General features: G+C 45.0%; 1 protein-coding gene across 2 annotated transcripts in view; it reads left to right on the forward strand.

The window, feature by feature from the left end:
* The first annotated feature begins 2,861 nt into the window (after positions 1-2,861).
* LDAF1 (lipid droplet assembly factor 1) overlaps positions 2,862-23,791 on the forward strand; it is a 53,182-nt gene continuing 32,252 nt past the window's right edge. Inside the window, exon 1 of one of the 2 annotated variants that reach the window (XM_083153253.1) lies at positions 2,862-3,060. The gene's annotated coding sequence lies outside the window, so the exon portion shown is untranslated. Of the gene's footprint in view, positions 3,061-8,249; positions 8,367-23,791 lie in introns of those variants that run through there. The other variant, XM_083153254.1, reaches the window with a different exon arrangement.

The raw sequence follows: 23,791 nt of genomic DNA on the forward strand, positions 1-23,791 counted from the left end.
TGCTCACCTGCAGATTAATGTGAGGGGTTAGCAACTGCCCTGTGCAAATCTGTGACTGTATCGCGAAGATATCACTATGCGCTATCATGAAGCACAGCTAAACCCTGAAAACGGAATGTTTCAAACCCCAAACGCCAACTTCCTGTCTGTTAAGGGGATTGAGATTAGATATTCTCATTATTTCTGCTGCTATTCTGGTTACGATCCATATGCATGCGCAGTCATTCGATAATCGAACTGATTGTGAATTCGCACCACAGTGATTAACTCAATATCACTTGTCTGGGAATTCCAGGGATTCAAGGGAAATTGGAAGGAAGCATCGTATTGCTTGCGTGTTATCTATTGTGTACCCAGTATAGAATTGCTGCACATGCCGACATGTTCAGTGTTGACATTATGTAGGGTTACCACCCATCCGGGATAACTCCGGACAGTCCGGTAATTGAGACCAGCTTCCGGAGTCCGGACGGGTGGCTACCCCAGACTATACAATGTCTGGGAATTCAGTGCTCACTGAGCCACCCAGTGGAAGCTTCCGCCCGTGGCCCTGCGCTGACCTATTATGATACTCCATGTGACACTCTTCAGCTTCCCTTCCTCACAGTGGCGCGCGCTGGGAGCCGGAAGAGGAGGACGGAGGGACACTCTGTGTGTCTCGTGTGCCCTCCAGCGGTGGCTCCGCGCCATATACTGTAGCACGTCCCCTCTCATCTCAACCAGTGAGAGCCTGTGGATGTCTGGAGTAGTGACGCCAGTGTGTAGCTCAGCACACACTGAGCAGCCTGTGCATGGCGGGGACCGCGAACAGGGAGGCCTCAGTCCACTCTTCTGGACCAACGCAGAAAAATGAGTTAAAGAGCCGGCCAGACCCCAGGAAGATGAGCTGGGAGAGAGCACCGCTTAACCTGCCACCTGCCCTGCCTGCACTCCTCTTCCTGATCTGTTGCCTCAGAATGCTGGGGGCCAGACCGGTACCACCATACAAGGAGCAAGGTGAGAAGTCACATCCCTCAAAAAAATTTGTGCTCTATGCCCCCACTCCCCCCTGTGCCCCCACTACCCCATCACTATACACTGTGCCCCCATTCCCCCATCGTTCACTGTGCCCCTTACTCCCCCACTATACAATGTGCCCCCACTCCCCCCACTATGCACTCTGCCCCCCCCACTATATACTATGCCCACACTCCCTCCCACAATACTCTGTGCCCCCACTATACACTTTGTAAACCGAGCACTCACGCTCACTGCCAGATATGTGCCCTCACCATTATACACCATCCTTGGTGAGTACTGACCCCCCCCCCCCCCTCAATTATACACTTTGCAGGGTGAACAATGACCCTTACCTCCACACATGCTTTCTGACCCTTGCCCCATATACTGTGCATATTTGTCCATCATGACAACTCCCCAATCTACTAGTTACCCCCCTGGCAGCAGCTACTGGCCCAGCATGGCCCCAAGAGGATCAAGGCAGCCAGCAGATCAACAGCACCTGAGTTAGTGTGAGTGATGACAACAACTGTCAAACTTATAGGACTAACGAAGAAGGAGACATCTTTACACACTTCTTCACTCAGCCATTTGCTCTCTCCTGAGGCAACGAGCATGAAGGCCCTGGCATTGAGAAAGAAACCCCTAGCAATTAGCATGTAGGTAAAAGGCACTTATATGGCACAATATGTAATAGCCATTACGGTGTGTGTAGTATATGTAAGGGAAATGACAGTATGTGGCATAATGTGTAATTGGCATCATTGTGTGTGGCATAACATTTAATGGGCATTATGGTGTGTGGTGTAATTGGCATTATGGTGTTTGGGATAATGTGTAACGGGCATTATGGCATGTGTTATACTATGTAATGGGTGTGTGATGTGTAATAGGCATTACGGTGGAAATGTTTGGTGCGTGCCTTCAGCGCGCACTGTCCCTGGTTTCCCTATTGGAAAAAAAAAAATGGTACTTGTGTACTAGCACGGCGCCCATCGCATCGCAGACCATTTGGCATGCGATGGTATGCGATGCGATGGTATACAATTTTAAATTGTATACCATCGAATTGTATGGCATTGTATGCCATTCTATGGCATATACAATGGTATGCGATTTAAAATTGTATAAGCACCCTAATGGGTTTTCCCATGTTAAAAGTGGCCCCTATAAGTTAATTAAACATGTTGGGTGCTTAATATGTTAAAAGCACCCCCACTATCAACGCTAACCTGAAGCGTGGCGAGCGCAGCGTGGTGTGTGGCATAACATGTAATGGGCATGACAGTGTGCAAAATCAAGAATTGAGTTGAAGCAAAGGTTAAAAAAAAAAAACATGACAAGGTGGGTCAAGGGGCGGAACTGGGGCGGTACAGTGGGTGGGCTGTGGGTGTGTGAAGGGGCGGGCCACTGTCCGGGAATCTCTCAACACAAATGTGGTAACCCTAACATTATGACACATCTCAATTAAAAGGCATAATTATCTATGGCTCAGACAGATTCAAAATAAAATAGTGTTAAATAATATGACATAAATTATCCTATAATCCTCCTTTTACACAGAAAACCAAATTGTTAGGTCAGGCATTTGGAATCGGTAATTGCCTCATTGACCTGGGCCTATTCTCCTTGTTCAGAGAGTGACAGGGAGCCTGTGTTGACATGATAAATGCATACTGCAGACAGTAAGACTTTGATTATAGTGTTAACTAGCAAGTTATGAATAAGGTCATCTTTGTCACAGTGATATAAATAATCATCATGTGATGTTTCACCATCCCTCTACACACGCTTATAAAATCAACATGAATGCAGAAATCTATGTCACTCACTTAATAAGGGTGTGTGTGCATGCTTTTACACGGAACAAAACTGTGAAGTATATGACTAGTAAACAAGGAAGGAGGACTGAGGCGCTGTAAGGAGATCTCTCAGCCAGGCTGCAGAAGGCTGTCCTTGTGTTAGCAGCAGCACAGAAGGTGGGGAGGGTGTAGGAAATGCTGATGTTTCCTATGGTGAGAGAGTATGGAGGAGTCTGACTGGCAGCAGCACTGAGGAGAGGTAAGAGGAGGGCAGTTCCTGCTATATATATACAGTAGCTGCTACTTGCTGGCTGTAAACTGCACACTACAGTGTCTGCTGGCTGTAAGCTGCACAATATCTGCTGGCAATTAGCTGCTAGGGTGAATTGTGCATGTACTACAGGACAGCTGGTAGGCTTCCTGTGATAGGCGGTATGCTGGAAGCCTGTGATAGGCAGCATAGCATGGTCTCAAAGTTTTCTGAACAGATGATCCTTATAAACATCTTGGTCCAGATGCACTAACTAAGCTTGAAAGTGATAAAATGGAGAGGGATAAACAACCAGCCAATCAGCTCATGTCTGACATTTTTCAAACCCAGCCTGTGACATGGCAGGTAGGAGCTGATTGGCTGGATGTTTTGTCACTTTTGAAGCTTAGTGCATCTGGCCCATTTCTTGAAGTTTGACAAACAGAATACTGTTAGCTGCAAGTCACAGTGGGGGTTATTCTAGTTCATTCTTTCTGACAAAATCCTTCTTAGATGGACAAAACCATGTGCACTGCGGGTGGGACAGATGTAACTTGTGCAGAGAGAGTTAGATTTGGGTGGGGTTTTTCTTCAAAGTGAGATCTATATTGCAGTGTAAAATCATGCAGTCAGTATTTTCCCTGCACAGAAACAAAAAAACTCACCCAAATCTAATACTCTCTGCACATGTTACATCTGCCCCCCTGCAGTGCACATGGTTTTGTCCATCTAAGAAGGATTTTGTCAGAAAGAATGAACTAGAATAAACCCCAGTGTGAGTAAGTGTACCTGTATGCCGAAATTCCAGTACTGCTGCAGTGCTACATACCACTCAACATTGAAGAGGGACGCTCGCCCAAGTTTGGGGACATGGTCTATACTCCCTGCTTTTACTGCTATGGGGGCATGAGGTGCACAGCGTCTATCCATGGGTGACAGGGGGGACATTCTGGGACATTCTGGCGGAAAGCGGGACAGTTGGGAGGTATACTTGAGGACTTGAAGGTTTTTGTTTTCAGCCCTATAGGACTGTGGGGGTTATTCAGTCCTGATATCATGGCTGCTCAGGGCCGTAACTAGGGGGGCTGGCACCAAATGACTGCCTTGCACCGGAAACCCTAGTTTCGGCCCTGCGCTGCTACATTGCATAGTCCTGTGATCAGGTAAATGCCAGAGTGAAATCCCGCCTTTGCAAGCCTGTGAATTGCTTTGAACGGCTTTCAAAAATTATTATAATCCGTGATTAGCTGCAAATCCATTTACCATTGAATGATTTTTCCAGTGTGTGTAATCTCTGCGTAGCCCAGGACTTATTTGGCGGCTGCGATAGAAGCAGTGTGATCGGGGGCCGGAGGTGACATCACACACCTTCCCTCCAATCACCTGGGCATGCCTACGTTTTTTCCTGATACTCCCAGAACACAGATGTTACCAGCCCCAAATGCCGGCTTTCTGTCAATCAACCTTGCGTACAGCCAGCGATCAAATAAGTAGCAGAATGTTATCACGCAATGGCCTTGCACATGCGTACTTCAGGCCATATGCATTCACATTCTATCAATAATCGCCCAGCTTGTGAATTTTCAGCCGTGCATTTGGGTCCGAATAACCCCCTGTATAAAAATATCTGTGAGTAAAGACTGAGATCGGGTCACAAATGGGGTGAGTTGTGGTGCCAGTGGCGGTGGTTCTGCACTGCTTCATCGGCCTTTTGTCCGCCTTACAGCTACTTGGGTTGACCCGTATGTGTTTATATAAAACTTGGGCCAGCAGGATAAATGTAGACCGCCTCATGCTAATCTGGGATTCCTCCAAGGCTCTGCACAGTGATCAACGCGGTATATGGATGGCTCACAGGCAATGTTTGGGTAATGTCTATGGCTCATGGGCAATGACAAAAGGTCGGTATGGCAATGGGTGACACATAAGTCTTTTAAAATATTTTTTGTAACTATTATTTAAAACTTTTCAGTAGAGATGGCCATCGTTGCCATTGCCATCGATGGTTGCCATCAATGGCAATTCTGCAACAGGCCATCGATAGGGCTAAACTATGCAATGGATGACCATCAATATTTTTACATATCGATGGTCATCCATTGTGTTTGATTGATTGGCCTGTGGGCCAATCAAAACACAGAGCGGGGCTTTGTGGGTGTCGAGGGCAGAGCTATGCTCTGTGTCCCGGCACTTTGAAGAAAAAAAAAGCAAAACATCGTTTTGCTGTTCCATCGATAGAGGGAAACCATCTGGTTCTCCCCCATCGATGGCAAAAGTATTTGACATCGGCCATGGCCATCTCTACTTTTCAGTGCTTTAGCTCTACATGGAACGGTAAAGTGTGCCGCATGAACCTGGCCATGCGAGAGTTCGTGCTACACTAATCGGGGGTCCACATGCTCAGGAGTTGACATTGGGCGGGATGTATTAATTTACATCGCCGCCCTTCGCCGGCTGTCCGACGCGATGCCAGCGCATATGTACTAACATATGCGGCTGGCATCGCTATGCGATGACGGAGCCCCCCCCCCCCGCGACACCTGTACTCTGGTGTGCGGGGGGGCTCCATCACCCCCCTGCCGTCTGGCTCTCCCCTCACGCCGGGGACAGCTAAGCAGGCTGTCCCCAGCACCTCCTCCTCCCCCCTGCAGCCGGAAGGACGTCCGGCTGCGTTACTAGGGGGAGGCAGGGCTTACCTTCCGGGTCCAGGAGGACCTGGACCAGGTAACCCAGAGGGAGGGGGGTCGGCGGGTTCTCGGCGGAGGCGTCGGGCGGCGAAAAGAAGCCCATAGGCTTCTATAGGGTATCTCCACCCAAAGGTGGCGATACCCTTCCCTGCGGTAACGAGGCGGCGGGGTTTTAATACATAGGAAAATGCGGTAAAACGGGGGTTTTACCACATTTTCCCCTTAGTACATCCCGCCCATTGACACAAAAAAACCTGAAAAACTAATTTCTCTGGTCGACCATTTGCATGTGTCAAACTTTTTATTTATTTTTTACCATTTTTATAAGAATAATATTACATTAGAAAATATGCAGAAAGGTGCGAATACATAGAGACAATAATACATAAAGACAATAATACGTGGGAGATCAGTTCTGCAGGTAACAGAAACCACATACATCTTGGTACATATCAAAATGAGATGAAACAAAACATGGAAGAGAGAGAGAAAGAGAAAGGGGCTAAGAAAAAAGAAGGGTAAAGAGGGGCTAGAAGCGAAATTTAAAAGGGACACCGGGGCATGTGTCAACCATTTACCAATGTCGGCCATAGTGCATCTCAACCTTTTTTCAAAGTCGACCTATTACTATTGGGCCAAATTCAGTATGGAAAGTAGATTTTCTTAGATTGCAACATTAGCGGATCTGCGAATGCCATGTGTGCACTTAACTGTGGTCGCATTCAGGAAATGGCTTGTGTGGCCAAGGAAACAGCCTGGCCACGCCCTGAAAATGGGGACACCGCTGCTTATACCTAATGCCCACTGTCGGCAACTGGTGTGGGTGTTGGGTATAAGCAGTGCTACTACTGTCAGCAACTGGTATGGGTCTTATGTATAAGCAGCGCTACTATTGTGGGATACTGGTGTGGGCATTACGGGGTTCGGTATGATGAACAAGTTGGTTTCAATTAAAAAAACTCATGAAAAACTCATGTTGATTTTTTTTTGACCTGTCTACATTTTAAATGTTGATATTTTGTCTATGTCGGTATTTTGACCGTCGTTCAATGGTTGTCGGTATTTTGACCGTCGTTCAATGGTTGTCGGTATTTTGACCGTTGGGATTTTGATTGTAGGTAAATTGACTGCGTTATGTATAATCAGTGCTACTACTGATGGCAACAGTGGGCATTATGTATAAGCAACGCTATTACTGTGGGCATTATATTTAAGTTGTGCCACTACTGTGGACATTACGGACCTTATTCTGGTTGACACGCACATGTGTTTTTAAGCCCGCCCGCCGTCCGCATTACTGGCCGCCTCCCTTTGCATTACAATTTCACCGGCACGGCTGCGAATGGATGTTTTGTATAAACATCCATTCACAGTCTAGGCTGCGAGACCCACATCATTCAATGGTCCTGACCATCGAATGATGTGGAACGTGCATGCAAAACTAAGACACTCTCAGTTTGCATGCGCCCTGTGGGAGGACAGGGCAGGCAGCTGACATCCGGTGATGTCAGCTGCCCACCCCTGGCAGTTGCGTTACTGCCTGATTTGCCTGGGAACGGAATTTAAAGTCTGCAGGAGGGTGCCAAACACCCTAGCATCATCCCTGCATGTGACTGTATCTCTTTATTCGAAATTCAATAAAAAAATGTACTTTAAAGTCTCCTGTAGAGGGTAAGGCAGTGGCCTCTTGTGCCTAGATCTACATTAGGATCAGTGGTGCAAGTAGGAAAAACGAGTTAGTGGTACTGTGCCACATGCCGAAGAATGGGCGTGGTCAGGGTGTGGTCATATGACACTAGGGGGAGTGGCTGGAATATTGCACGCCGAAGGCACACAACCAAAATTTACACAGTAATGCCTGTTACGCGTCACACACCCAATACATATGCCCCACACCATAATGCTCATTGCACCACACAACTGATGCCCATTACTAATATGCCCCCACAGTGCTGTGGTGGGGTGGCGGAGGCCACGGCCCCCGCCACTTACATAAGCGCGCATGCGCATTGAACACTTATGGGGACATTTGTTATGGTGGTACGGGGTACAGACAATATATCTTTTACTGGTACGCTGTACTACCCCGTACCACCATACTTGCACCCCTGATTAGGATTTCTAAAATAAAGAAAATAACAAAAATTCTAAACTGTGAAAAGGAGAATAATCTATCTATCTATCTATCTATCTATCTATCTACTGTACCTACTGTAGCTTGCCTACCTGGAGGCTCCCGCTTTTTACAGGAGCCTCCCACTGCCCCTGCAAACCCCCCCTTTCCGCCTGGTTTTCGGGACCCCTCCACAAACTTAATTAGTGCGCATACACGCACCTGTAAATGGTGGGGGCGGAGATAACAGCCGGCAACTGCGGGGTTCTTCTGGGTAGCATGACCGAGCTGCTGTTGCTGCTGACAGGAAGTCCCTCTGTGTGGCTATGCATCGGGAGGAGCAGAGCTGACAGCCAGAGCTATGCTACTTCCCGGAGGCTGGCCCGCCCACCACACTGACTGAGCTCAGTAAGGCCAGCTCTTCCTGCTTCTGACTCTGAGCCTGCGGTGAGCTGCCTCCCCCACCACACTGCTGGGTCCCTGCACCTTCAGTGATGCACCTGCAACACAGCCAGGTGAGTTCTGTGTATACTGAGGGGGGGGGGGGGGCTGTATATAATGTAGGGAAAAGGGGGGGGGGGGCTGTGTGTAATATAATACAGTGGTGTGTACAGTATGTGCACTCAACTAGCTGTGATAATATGAAGGGGGGGGGGGGGGGAGTTTGCCAGAACGTGAATTTTTGTGCATTCCCTGTGTCAGAATGGGAATTTTTGCTCATTCTGTGTGTCAGAATGTGAATTTTGGCTCATTCTTTGTGTCAGAATGTGAATTTCGGGCACATTTTGTGTGTCAGAATGTGAATTTCGGCTCATTCTCTGTGTCAGAATGTGAATTTCAGACACATTCCGTGTGTCAGAATGTGAATTTTTGCTCATTCCGTGTGTCAGAATGTGAATTTTGGGCATATTCCGTGTGTCAGAATGTAAATTTTGGCTCATTCTCTGTGTCAGAATGTGAATTTCGGGCACATTCCGTGTGTCAAAATGTGAATTTCGGGCACATTCGTGTGTCAGAGTGTGAATTTTGGCCCATTCTCTGTGTCAGAATGTGAATTTCGGGCACATTTCGTGTGTCAGAATGTGAATTTCGGCTCATTCTCTGAGTCAGAATGTGAATTCGGGCACATTTCGTGTGTCAGAATGTGAATTTTTGCTCATTCCATGTGTCAAAATGTGAATTTTGGGCACATTCGTGTGTCAGAATGTGAATTTTGGGCACATTCCGTGTGTCAGAATGTGAATTTCGTCTCACTCTGTGTGTCAGAATATGAATTTTTGCTCATTCTGTGTGTCAGAATGTGAATTTCGGGCACATTCTGTGTGTCAGAATGTGAATTTCGTCTCACTCTGGCCCTTATTCAGATCTGTGCGGCCGGAGCCGCATACGGTGCTCCGGCCGCACAAACCAATCCCCGCCCACAATACGGATCGCCACGGCCGTCCGTACACGGACGGCTGGCGATCCGCATGAAAATGGTGGGGCGTACGCCTCCACCATGGTGGGAGCTGCCCCCTGCATTCGATGGTCTGCGACCATCGAAGGCAGGGCCGCACGCCCCACCAGCTCCCGCAAGCTGAGACCACACGGACAATCGTCCGTGTGAAAGCTTGTATGGGGGCGGAGAACTGACATCCGGCGATGTCAGCTTTCCGCCCCCATCACTGGCGTCATAGCCTCATTACCATGCATACGCCCCGCGTTTGCATGGGAACGCCCATGAAACGCGGGGCGTATGCATAGGGAAATGAGGGTATGAAGCCCCTCACGCCCCTATACGCCCCCTTTGCGGCGTAGAAACTTTATGTGCGGCGATTTCGCCTGCACATGCGCAGATTGACCTCTGCGCATGTGCAGAGTGAAAACATCGGCGGTACGGCCGCACGCGGGCCGTACCGCTCAGTTCAGAATAAGGGCCTCTGTGTGTCAGAATATGAATTTTTGCTCATTCTGTGTGTCAGAATGTGAATTTCAGGCACATTTGTGTGTCAGAATGTGAATTTTTGCTTATTCTGTGTGTCAGAATGTGAATTTCGGGCACATTCCCTGTGTCAGAATGTGAATTTCGGGCACATTCCCTGTGTCAGAATGTGAATTTCGGGCACATTCCCTGTGTCAGAATGTGAATTTCGGGCACATTCCCTGTATCAGAATGTGAATTTTGGCTCATGACCTTTGTCAGAATGTGAATTTCGGGCACATTCCCTGTGTCAGAATGTGAATTTCGGGCACATTCCCTGTGTCAGAATGTGAATTTCGGGCACATTCCCTGTATCAGAATGTGAATTTTGGCTCATGACCTTTGTCAGAATGTGAATTTCGGGCACATTCCCTGTGTCAGAATGTGAATTTCGGCTCATTCCCTGTGTCAGAATGTGAATTTCAGCTCATTCCCTCTGTCAGAATGTGAATTTTGGCTCATTCTCTGTGTCAGAATGTGAATTTCGGGCACATTTCGTGTGTCAGAATGTGAATTTCGGCTCATTCTCTGTGTCAGAATGTGAATTTCGGGCACATTCCGTCTGTCAGAATGTGAATTTTTGTACATTCCGTGTGTCAGAATGTGAATTTTGGGCACATTCGTGTGTCAGAATGTGAATTTTGGGCACATTCCATGTGTCAGAATGTGAATTTTGGGCACATTCGTGTGTCAGAATGTGAATTTTTGCTTATTCTGTGTGTCAGAATGTGAATTTTGGGCACATTCGTGTGTCAGAATGTGAATTTTGGGCACATTCCATGTGTCAGAATGTGAATTTTGGGCACATTCCATGTGTCAGAATGTGAATTTCGGGCACATTCCCTGTATCAGAATGTGAATTTTGGCTCATGACCTTTGTCAGAATGTGAATTTCGGGCACATTTCCTGTATCAGAATGTGAATTTCGGCTCATTCCCTGTGTCAGAATGTGAATTTGGGCTCATGCTCTGTGTCAGAATGTAAATTTCGGGCACATTCCCTGTGTCAGATTGTGAATTTGTGCTAATTCCGTGTGTCAGAATGTCAATTTCGGCTCATTTCCTGTCAGAGTTTTCTTCTGCCACTGCAGTACACACCCCTTAATGGCAATAGGTACACCCATAGGTGAAGTTAGACATACCCTCTGGGCGGAGCATGACACACCCTCTCAGTAGCACGGCGCATTCTTCTAGCAGCTAAAATCTCCCTGAAACGAATTTCAAAAGTAGGCAAGTATGACTGTACCCTACCTATCTACTGTATCTCTCTATCATCTCTTATATATTTGGCTACATCTGTCACTCAAAGTGTGTGAGTGTGTCTCTAACGCTGGGTGGAGCCTCTGACTCACATAACTGACTCACATGACAGAGAACCAGCTCAGTGAGCCCACAGTGCCAGACACCCTCTGCCTCCCCATGCTGCCCAGGAACCAACTCCACAGCCACCAGGTGAGCGCCCCCCCCCCCCCTGCCGCCCCCCCTCCCCGCGATTCGCGGCAAAACACCCCCTCCGCCCCCCCTCCTTTGATTCTCGGCACTCCCCCCCGCGAATCGCGGCAAACCCCCCCCCCCCCCCCCCACTGACATGGCTATGGTCGACAATGAAAAAGGTTGACATGAGTTTTTGAAGATTTATTTTTCAATTTTTGAATGTTTTCATATTCATTCTCATGTGTCGACATGGACACCATGGAAGTGACACCCCCCCGCAACCCCCCCTCCAGTGATTTGCGGCACCCCCCGCGACCCCCCCTCTCGCGATTCTCACCCCCCCGCGCGATTCGCGGCGACCCCCCCTCCCACGATTCACGGCGACCCCCCCTCCCACGATTCGCGGCAACCCCCCCTCTCTCCAACGATTCTCGGGCAACCCCCCCGCGACCCACCCTCCCGCGATTCGCTGCAAACCCCCGCACCCCCTCCCACGATTCGCGGCACCCACACCCCCCGACCCACCCTCCCGGGGGGTGCAACCCCAGGATTAAATGGCACAAGCAAAACACTGACATGGCTATGGTCGACAATGAAAAAGGTTGACATGAGTTTTTGAAGATTTATTTTTCATTTTTTGAATGTTTTCATATTCATTCTCATGTGTCGACACCAATGAAGTGCCACACTTAAGTCAACATTTACATGTGTTGACCTTTCTGTGTTTATTTTTTCTCGTGGCAATTCGCGGCTCACCCCCTCCCCGCGACCCCCCCTCCCGCAATTCGCGGCAACCCACCCCGTGACCCCCCCTCCCGCAATTCGCAGAACCCCACCCCGGGACCTCCCACGATTCGCAGCAACCCCCGCCCCCCACCCTCCCACGATTCTAACCATATTTCTCATATACAAACGTTCACAAATTAAGGGGGCGCAGCCCCTTACGACGGTGTGAAGAGCGCCTGTAGGGCGCGATGAATCACCTAGTATATAGATCTATATAGATATAGATCTATATAGATATAGGTAGATATAATTGATCACAGAATGTGCCCCTCTCTAAGGGTGATTGGGGGGGGGGGGGGTGTTTTGTTAGCCCCACTAATTTTCAGCCGTAAAAATGGGACTTTACCCCAATTTTTTTAGACAATCCAATCACAGCCCATTCATGCCACCCCCAAAAAATACCTGTTTTTAGGTGGAAACGCATAGGGCCAAAGGTAATAGAGTCCGAGTTTAGCGTCTGTGCGGGATGCCGGACGAATTCTGATGGCAATCATTTACAGGGCAATACCATGGCTTGTTCATGATTGCAACACAAAAGAAAGGGGGAAACCACTAAATTAGTGGAATATTGGGCGCTGGTTGGTATCAATTGTACAAACAATAAATAATTGACCTATAATAGTTTAAAGTCTAGTTGGTCTGTATTTTAGCTTGCAGTTCTCCCATGTGTATCAGTGTGGATACACCCAATCTGTTTATCGCCCGACTTTTTAGGGTACAGGTTCTAGACAGATATAAATAAAGACAATTTGGAAACAAGAGATGGAGTATCTGCGCTGTTTTTATATATTAATTTGCACCTTGGATGAAGTCACTTCACATACACAATTTTTTTCTGTTTCTGAATATTTATTTTCATTTATTTGTATAAAAAGAATTTTATCATATAAAATACAATACAATTTTATAGGCGGCCACCTACAGATATATAAGAAAATATTATAGCGATTGCATAAATATTGTTTGTCATGCAATCGATATATACACGTAAATATTTATATAAAGAACTTAGTTTCACATATAAAATTAATCACATTTATATAGAGAAAAATTGATAAAAATAAATTTTCTAAATAAAAATACAATAGTACACTTTGTGACTTATAGCCCCAGGATAGCGAAAGCTGTACAACCAGTCCAGGTATCTAGAATTCTGGACAGATATTATAAATTCTGAAGAAAGACTGAACTGAGTGGGTCTTACTTATCATATAGACCCTTTTCGTCTTTGGTTATAAATACAGTCTTTTCCAATTAAAGATGAATTACACGTGAGATATTTTGTATGCACAAACTTGTAACTTTAGGTGACTTGGCGATATATGCCTTTTGGAAAAAGTAAATTGCACAGCGGTGCGTCTCTCACCTGCACGGGCTGTGCGTGGATACTTGTCCCGGCAGCGGAATGTCTCGCTGCATACACCGCGCTCAGATGTCTGCACGGGCTGTGTGTAGATATTTGTCCCAGCAGCGGGACGTCTCGCTGCACGTATTGCGCTTCGATGTCTGCGCTAGTTGTGGAGTGTCCCTCCGGTGAGCGGGGTGATCGGGGAGGACACCGCGTAGATGTTGTTAGCTGGCGTCTCACTCACCCGTAGTTGGAATCCGACAGCTGGCGCTGCTCTCACCTGCGCCGCTGTATCACCTGTTTCTCACCGGAGTTCTCCTAGCAGTTTGGCGAACGTGATGACGTAGGGCTTGGTCTGTATTTTCTCCCAATAGACTTGTGCTGGTAATAGTAGATGCGGGAGATAAATCAGAATCCAAGCAGATAATAATTCTTCTGGATTGAAGGCTGTAGGCTGGGTGAACCTCTAACGCGTTTCGCCCTATCAGAGGGCTTTTTCAAAGAGTGATATTAGTTTGCTCAGTGTGGCTTTTTATACCCAGCTACAAATTGATTTTCCAATTTCATTGGACAAGAGAATGACACAGGTGTGTCTGATCATTTTAACCTCTTATGTGCTTTTTCTTCCGCAGTCCACAGGGCTTTCTAAGTCACATTAAAATAAATATAAATATAAATAATACAACAGACATATTTCTACATATAATTAATTATAAAAAGCAAATATTAATATAAATAATATTAATAACAATAATAACTCTCAATTTTTGTTTCTTTTTCCTTTCTAAAAAATCATCAATTAAATTGTCCCATGTTGGACTCGAACTTAGCACTTCGTGATTTCTAAACTGACTCCCTACCTGTTGTGCCACTGGAGTAGGAACATTTTTTCTTTATTTATTTTCCATAGTCCTAGATGTCTCATTTATTTTTCTTATTAGCGGTATTTTCTCTCCTAACTTCGTCATCTTCTAATATTTATTCACTTGTAGGTAATTATCAATTCATATACCTATCTTTTTATATATATATCATCAAATTACTATTCATTATATCAACATCAAATCGTATTCTCAAAACCATCTTTATTCCATCAAAATACCAATCATTACACATTTGCGCTATATGGCATTTGGCTGTAATTCATTTTGCACATACTTAATCAAAGTATATCCTAACTTTATTTCACCCGGCCAGAAATTTAAACAGGCTGTTTCTGGTCCGTACTTCACCCCGCTGAAGTGCCACTCTACAGCGAGAGTGAGGACGGATTCTGGAGTCACAGTGCTCCCCCATCTTACAGTCTGCAGCTCCTAACTGGTGGACATAAAGGTGTATATTAATTGTCTCATTTTTGTTTTCCAATCAACTTATCTTAATCTTCAAAAATATTCTAGATGAAAGATTCTAGATCTATATTGGCATTTAACCCCAAAGGAGTTAATGTTTGTAGTTGAAATATCCAAAATGCTTCTTTATTTGCCAGCTCTCTAAATCTGTCCCCTCCTCTTTCTGTGATTTCAACATGGTGTACACCATATATTTGTAAACCCTCTATATTCCCTTGATGGGCTTCAGTCATATGCCTAGAAACACTGTGGTGGGGAAAATTTTTCAAAATATTGAGTCGATGTTCTCTGAATCTATCCTTCAGTTTTCTTGTGGTGCGGCCCACATATTGTAAGCCGCACATACATTGTAACACGTATATACAATATACTGTGTTACAATTTAAAAATTCTTTAATCTCAAATTTTCTTTTGTTACTATGTGATTCTATTTACGTGTATATATCGATTGCATGACAAACAATATTTATGCAATCGCTATAATATTTTCTTATATATCTGTAGGTGGCCGCCTATAAAATTGTATTGTATTTTTTTTTTTTTTTTTTTTTCATTGAAGTTTTAGATAATACAAAACAAAAAGCACAAGCTAAGGCAGCAAGACAGAGCATATATAGTAGTACATAGATGATATACTAGGTGAAGATGGCCCGCAATAAATATATAACAGTAAAGTATAGTAGGTACCCCCTACACATGTAACGTAAACAATAGCCCGCATGCAGGATGGACAATGCTATATATAAACTCGAAGGCGCCATTCGAGTAAGCTATAGGCAGGGGTATTGTTCAGATGATACAGTATAGCATTTAAAGTATAGGTGCAGCCACTCCACTACATATACATACCCATAGAGGAGATGTACATTTACAAACAAATGGAAAGCTCGCCTTGCCACATACTACAACCTAAATATAAAATAAACCCGCTAATCCCAAAATAAACCTCCCCAAAACCCCCCACCCTGTATGACCTAACCCCAACTCTAGGTATACCTGGATCCCACCAACTAACTACACTACCTAACGCTAATAGTTACCCCACTAACTACAATATACTGTAGGGGGGAGTAAATCAGTGGCCTTTAGCTAACACAAGGTTGAGCTAATCCTGCCAGAAACTCTAATTTACCCCAACCACCCATCCACCCTCCCGACCCACCCACCCACCCAACTAACTAACTAACTAATGCGGATTACAGATCGGAGAACTGACAGGGGCTATGTCAATGGCCCTAAAATGACCAGGATCATCCTGTCTAGAGTGTATGGGGACATAATCACAGTATTACAATAAGGATAACCGCAATATGAATTCGTCAGGTCAAATACACACTATTGTGCTGAGCAAGAAACTATAATGGACAGATGCGCTATAATCATTAATCAGGCCAAGTCTGCGTCTACTTTCAAAGCTCTAATCTGGCCAGTTTTCAGATCCCTGGGGAAGCATGGTTGGCCTAAAAGGGCTATCACCAAGGAGATCAGGAAAACAACTGACATAGGCATATAAGAATACGCAAATACATGTTGTCAAATTCCAGTGTCGTATCGCAGGTACCATTAGCAAAAAAGGAGCCTGAGGGGAAGCGGTAACACAGTCAATGTTCAAAGTAGTATTGTAGTACACATTCTTCAATTTGGGCACTCCCACATCGGTATACTCGTTCAGTTCAGGATCAGGCGTAGAAATAGACAGGGGCTTCATGGCAGGGGGTGTAGCATTAACATTCTCAGCAGGTGTATCGCAGCATTCAGGATTAGCTGGAGAGTATGAGATACCTTCCCGAGTCTTATCCAGCTGAAGGAGGAGTCTGGCAGAGGAGGCATGTATTGCGTTCAGGATAGCTTGTACATAAGATTCCATAATCACGTGTAAAATACCCAGATAAGCAAATTAGTGGCAATAGATAAACCACAGAATATGATGGTGGTGGCTAGCACACCACCAACTGTAAGCGTACACCTCAGGTGCAGCACACGTATAAAAGAGTATATGAAATCAAAGTACCGTCACTGAACAGGTAGCTAAAGCCTGCATACAGGATGGGGTTGCTTTCCAGGTGTCAGGCTGGGGTCTCTGTATTGGAGGAGCAGCAGAAGTGTCACAGTTTACTTGCCTCTACCGGGTTACTAAACAGCAGCAGGATGCGATCCTCGCCTCCTTCATACAAAATGGATGCTCGGGAAAGGCAGAGCAGGAGCTCAGTCACCAGGGTCTCCGGAGCTCGGCGAAGTCAGGAGCCGCACCAAGATGGCGCCAGCACCCGGCCTCCACGCAGATATGTTGAGTGCAGGCCGCAGAAGCGGATCTCCAGCGCAGTGAGAAGCGCGGTCGCTGCAGAGGGCTCTCAGCGGTGGGAGGACAGTCTCAGCAGCGCGCCCGTCCACATGCGCCGTCGGCGGTCAGGACCTCCCGGAACAGCCGTAGGAGAGATAGTCAAGATGGCGCCCGGCAGCCAAGGGAGAAAGGGCCCAAGTAGCTAGTGCAAGTCTCTCAGGTCGCGCAGGAGAGCCACGGAGGGCACAGGGGAGGCAGGGCAGGCCCCGGAGGGTAAGTGTAAGGGAGTGGGATATCCACCAGCCCTAATACAGGATATATTGCAGGATTATATGATAAAATTCTTTTTATACAAATAAATGAAAATAAATATTCAGAAACAGAAAAAAATTGTGTATGTGAAGTGACTTCATCCATGGTGCAAATTAATATATAAAAACAGCGCAGATACTCCATCTCTTGTTTCCAAATTGTTCATGATTGCCCCTTAAAAAAAAAAAAAATCTAAGTTCGGCCAGCATCCTTTCAAACTTGTGCTCTATTACTTTTGGCCCCCAGAATCCTAGGATCTGTGATAAATTCACAAAAGTATGTGGTTTTTCTGTCATATTCGCACAAACAGGGCACTTCATCTGGATTTTCTTTACATGACCTTACAGTATCTTGTCTTGTAAAGAAAAGCTACCCACTACACATTCAAAGGCAAAAATGTGGTGACTCTCAAATATACAGTGTTTAGTTGTAAGCAACTAAAACTTTTATGAGAGTTTTACTTTTAATATCTTTCTAGAGATTAGCAAGCATTTTAGGCATAATGGTGGTTCAGTACATCTTCATTAGCTATGTTAATTAAGAATGATGTTAACAAAGCCCTAACAACTACAAACTCTCTTTACTCTTCACAAAATATGTTGCATTAATATTTATTTTCTTGGCTGCAGCATAAAAAAAAAACACAGCGGTGCGTAAAATAGATATTTTTGTATTATTATTCCCAGCACTCTGTAAACTGAGTACAGTTCTTACTGTTCTAAAGTGAAATCTCTCCAGGGTAATCTCATTTTCCCAGCAAATAAATAGATGGCTGTCTGCACTATTCTTACATTTTTATATGGCATCTAAATTCTGCCCGCATGGAAAGGGGGAACATACAAAACCCTCAAATATTGCTGCTGAAAACTGTAAAACAAAGGTGTATGCAATTGATGTCCAAAATAAAAATGCATTAAGTATTTATCTTCTAACAGTATATGGGTGGGATGTATCAAGCTTCAAAAAGTGATACAATGGAAAGTGATAAACAACCAGTCAATCAGCTCCTAACTGTGTTTTTTAAAACCCAGCCCGTTAGAAGATGGTTGTTTTTATCACACTCCATTTTATCACTTTTTGAAGTTTGATACATCTGTCCCTAAGGGAGGGATGTATCAAGATGTGTATTTTGTATCGAATATATCCAGCCACTTATTCAGTGGCGTAACTATCGTCCCGCAGCCCCTGCGATTGCGGGGAGGCGCTGAGGGTATGTGGGCGCCGGGGGGCTGCGGGATGATAGTTGCCTTCTGCCGCCGGACCGGTGGTTTTATTTGCACCACCGGGTCCCAGCTCTCCCGAGTCCCGGCAGCCCCAGCGCTGTTCTAATACAAAAAGGTGACACTTGGAAAATGGCTGCCCCCATACCGCAGACAGTTTTTCGTCTGCAGTATGGGGGCAGCCATTTTCCAAGTGTCACTTTTTCATAAGCAGCAGTAACGGGAGAGCCGCCCGGGACCCGGCGCAGACGGATGCGGCCAGCCGGCCACGCCGGCCAGAGGTAACACACACACACACATACACACAAACACGTCACACATACACAAACACACACAAACACACACACACAGAAACACAACCCCCCCTCCCCACCGCCGTACCACAGCTCCCCTCCGCTCCGTTTTTTTTTTACCGGGGGGCGCCTCCTGCATTGTCGGCAGGGGGGCGCCGAAAATCTAGTTACGCCGCTGCACTTATTGCATGCCAGTATGCTCTTCCGGAATGAGCTGTCCATTTCAAATATACAGTAGGACTTCTGTGTTTATGTACCATGAGTTCTTCTGGGCAGGTGTTGGTTGTCTCTTAGGGAACAATGCAAAATTATATATTTGAAACCTCTGAAAAAGCATCAGTTTTCAGAGTTTTGGCTGTATTTCTCAATAGAACATCTTGCCCTATATCATACCTCCCAAGTTCCACCCCCCCTCCCCCCAGCCATGGGACACTACCGGCCCCTGGCGGGACGCAGGAACGTCCCCAAAAAACATGATGTTCCCGTGGGAAGCGGGACTGTTGGGAGGTATGCCTATATCTCTAAGTACTAAGCTGAGATACAGGGTTTAAACTAACATAACATAACACAGAAAATCTTTGTACTTATCACTTCTTGATACATTACTAAAGGTATTTCTCTGCAGCCTCCTAGCACAAAGTACATGCTAGGACAGAACTCTGGTAGGCAATGGAGTCATCTGCCACCGGGCTCCTGCTCCCAGGGGGGGCACCTCTCATACGCTGCTAAATCAGGTAATACTACACTTTGGTGGCCTAATCTTTCGTGTCATTGATCAAGAAGGTAAGGTTTATCCATTGGTGGTTCTGATCAGAGTTATGGTGGACTCCCTTATAGATGACAGTGGAAAACTTAAATGAGTCACTGATTTGAAGTAGGCCTACTTGGTTTACTCATTTTCTAAGTCTGAGGAGTCCAGACTGTTTTCTTGAAGAGTCATATTTAAAAAGTGACTTCAAATGGAGGGTCACCCCCATTTAGCCTCCCAAAAATTATGTACGAGTTCTTTGGTGCTTTTTATTCTAAAAAACGCTTATCTTGTTATTTGTCAGGATTTGCTTTGCCCATTGTGCGTTGCATACATGCACGGGCCAGTGAAATCCCCCAACAGCAGCACCCGTCGCTCAAAAAAAAACCCATCATTGTTGTTTTATGTCTGCACAGACCTGTGGCTGTTGAAAAACTGATGGACTAGATCTATGCATGTGGCTGCAGCTGTAGGAATTGGTAATTGTCTCTGACCACACATACATCTGCCAGGTCTTTGACATGCTATCTAGTAGCTCCGATAAAGGTTCCATAGCTCAGAGCCCTTTCTCATATCCCTATATAGCAGCTCGGAGCCTTCACTTATATCCTTATATGCCATCTCATAGCCCCACCTCATGTCTTGCCAACTCGGAGCCCTCCTTCGTATCCTCATATGCCACTTCAGAGATCCACCTCATGTCCTGATATACCATCTCATAGTCCCACCTCATGTCTTTATATGCCAGCTCCTAGCCTTACCTCATGTCCTTATATGACAGATCCAAACCCCCTACACTGAAAACATCCTCATATTGTCTATCCCTGCCTGACTCTTATAGGGCGGGATGTTGTAACATCTGCGCCCATTATCGCCGGCTACCGCATTATTAATAACGGCATATGCTGTAACATATGCCGTTATTAATGCAAGGGACAGCTCTTGCGATAAGAGCTGTCCCTTGCGATGCGGTGCCGGACTTCCGGGTATGTGACCCGGGAGTCCATCTGCGCATGCGCAGAGAGACGCGCCGGCCGCAGGGCATGCTGGGAGGGATCCGTGACGGATCCCTCAAACAGCGCTGCGGTAAGAAGCCCATAGGCTTCTGCAGGGAATCGCTAGCATAGTCTTTCCACCTCACACTAATGCACTGACTTGATTCTGTAATAGCGAGATAGACTAGACTGGAGGTGGAGCTGTAGAGAGGGCCAGACAGATACAGATGTCACTATCTGGAGCTCCAAAGGAAACCACCGGATTTGAATTAAACATATTATACTATTTCCTTTATACTTCCTAGATATCTACTGTATCGTGTTTGATGTTGTATTGGACTTTTGACATGTGAAAGAGGCTTCATCGTTTATTATTTAAATTCTTGGATGTCTGTAGGACTGTTTATATATAAAGTACCGTTTGTGCTAAACGGCGTCTTTTGTGTTATGTTGTGTTTGATTTGTTCAAGACCCCAAAAACCTAAAATGCCATTGGGTGAGCTTTGGGGATGTGTTTTAAAATGCATAGAAAAGGGATGATCAGTGTATTCCATTTTAATATTACGTATGTTCAGACCAACATGTTTTTAAGGCTCTAGTGGTCTTCCCTATATATAATTTATTGCATGAACACATAATAGCATAAATGGCATATTTGGAATTACACATCATAAATTGTTTAATTTTAAAATTCAGATTATTTAAGAAAAGGTCAATGTTTTTTTTCTCTGTGGTGCTGCAGGATTTGCACATCGAGCAGTCACCACATCTGTGGAAGCCTTTGCTCCTAACTATGCCCCCTATAGGTATACTTATAAAGGCACTAGATACAACTTTATCTTTCACAGTGGGGGCTCTACGATATATAAAACGACGTTTATTTGATAAAAACGAGTTTTAAACCGGATCTTTCAATAAAAGATTCCAATTTCTATGGAAAATATGTTCTATATATTTATGATGACTAGAGTATTGTAAAATAATGGGAATGTTGGTGTTTGTGATGACAGATTCATTGGATTCCTTAGGGGCCAGTAAGTCATTTCTTGGGAGTTTTTAAACCTCTTCTAGAGCATCATCTAGTAACTTATTTTTGTACCCCTTGTTAAGAATCCTAGTTGCCTACCTTCTCACTTCCTACAGGAGACTCCCGTTTCAATCATAAATCTTCTGCTGTCCAGCGTGCCCTTCGATTCTCCCGAGTTCTTCAGATTCTGCCAGGGATGCCACTAAGGAGTTTTATTGCAAGGGCAATGATTTGCTGTAATGACTGTGATTAGCTGTTTGAGTCCCTGCTGATAACTCTCATTATCCCCCTTGTGGGAACCCCAGACAGGAGAAAGTAACAGCAGCACATCCCCACAGAGAGACTTCTGTGCTGGTGTGCCATCATCCATAGCATGCTGCTAGTGAGTGACTATGGATAAGAATTTTTCTTAAACACATTTGTTTAATTAGAGTATCTGGTGTCCATATAGAGTTTGTTTGTGGTATGGAAACAGCACATCCAATAAATATATGTAGTGCTTACAAGTTGCAGACAGCCCAGTACTCACAATAAAATAACATTTAATACACAGAAAACATGCTTATATGCTTAGAGATGAATTTTCACATGGTCAAATTGCATTTGGAATTATTGCATAAGCATCACATGTACTCCCCAAAATATATTGTCACTAATGTTTTATATAGAAATATCTCACAACAACAAGCATTTAAACATAGCTACACCTATATGTGGATGCACCCTTTGGGGAGAGTGTGACTTGTCCCCTCAGCGAATGTTTCCATGGGTCCCCAAACACTCCAAAAGCATCCTGGGTGCTAAGTTGGCTTCTGTAAAAACAATTAATCTTGATTTATATTGTTGTGTACTTTGTGTAGTTTGTAAGTTCCACTGGGGCTTGAACTGATGTAAATCACTAAATATTCTCTATGCTACAGAATGTGCCAGTGGTTCTCAAAGTGTGGGTCCCGACCATGTCAGCATGTGGTCGAGTCTCCATGTTGCTGTCTGTCAAATTAGTTGATTAGTATGTTGCTTAGAGATCCAGGAGTCATGGGACCGCGCTTTGGATCAGATGTCAAAAACATGCCATTTGCACACTTTTTACCCAATTTCTCAGCCCAATCTGTCGGAATCGGGTGAAAAGTGCCCAAATCGCACTAGTGTTCGGCCAGATTTACAGATACAACAGGCAGACTGCAGTCACACTCAGAGGAGCCAGCTCTCTATAGGTAGGACTGGAGGGGGGAGCGGGTAGTTAATCCACTGGCTCCAGGAGGGGCATTTTAGGAAAGCAGGGAGCATGAGAGGGAATGAGGAAGCCACTGAGCTGAGACCTTATGGTATGTGTCTGTAAAGGGGTGAGAAGAATAGGGGAAGACTAATACCCCTTTCACACAGCAAATGTCCAGGTCAAACATTTCTACTTGCTAATTTTCCCATCAACATGGGTTTTGTAAGGGTGAAACCGACTTGAAATTCTCAGATATTAAACCCTGGTTTTTTTTTTTTTTTTTAAATCTCATTTTATTGTTTTCCATTTAACAATACATAACAATAAGTTCATTCTGCAATGTACAGAGATTACGGTAGATCGAGCATTTTTCTACTTAATCCATTCCATTATATACTTAGGGATGGGCGTATGGACCTGGGATCGCGATGTTATTTGAGTTTTAAATATAATATGGCTACTCCTCTTTATCTTAACTATCTAATATTTTCAAACATCTTATTTTCTGCTTTTCTAAGTATCGTAGACCTCATCCCCTTATTCCCTTTTTTCCGCGATCCCTGGTCGACTCCGCCCCCCCTGTACATTCCACAGCTGTGTTTGATACATAATATTATTCTGTAAATTTTATTATTTCAGTATAACTTTTTCTTTTACGTTTTCTGGTTGTTGACCTTCTGAATGGAGGGTCATTACTCTCCTGCCTATTTCTTTTATCTCCTTTAGTTGCAGATAGAACTAACAAACAAAACAGTACACAGACAGACAGGGGGAGACTAAGGGAATAATTTTAGGGAAGGGGCTGGGGGGGAGTAGGGAGTTAGGGCATTGTCGGGGAGTTTTTGTATCGCTTATCTTGATATTCTATTCAAGTATTGGTTTCCATGTCGTGTTTTGGACTTAGACTTCACCGAGCGCTCCAGTCTTTTTTTTTTTTTTTTTTCTTTCCTATATGGGGTTTTTATTCATTAG

The sequence above is a fragment of the Crinia signifera genome, chromosome 7 (assembly GCF_055691185.1).
Source record: "Crinia signifera chromosome 7, ASM5569118v1, whole genome shotgun sequence".
Lineage (NCBI taxonomy): Eukaryota > Metazoa > Chordata > Amphibia > Anura > Myobatrachidae > Crinia > Crinia signifera.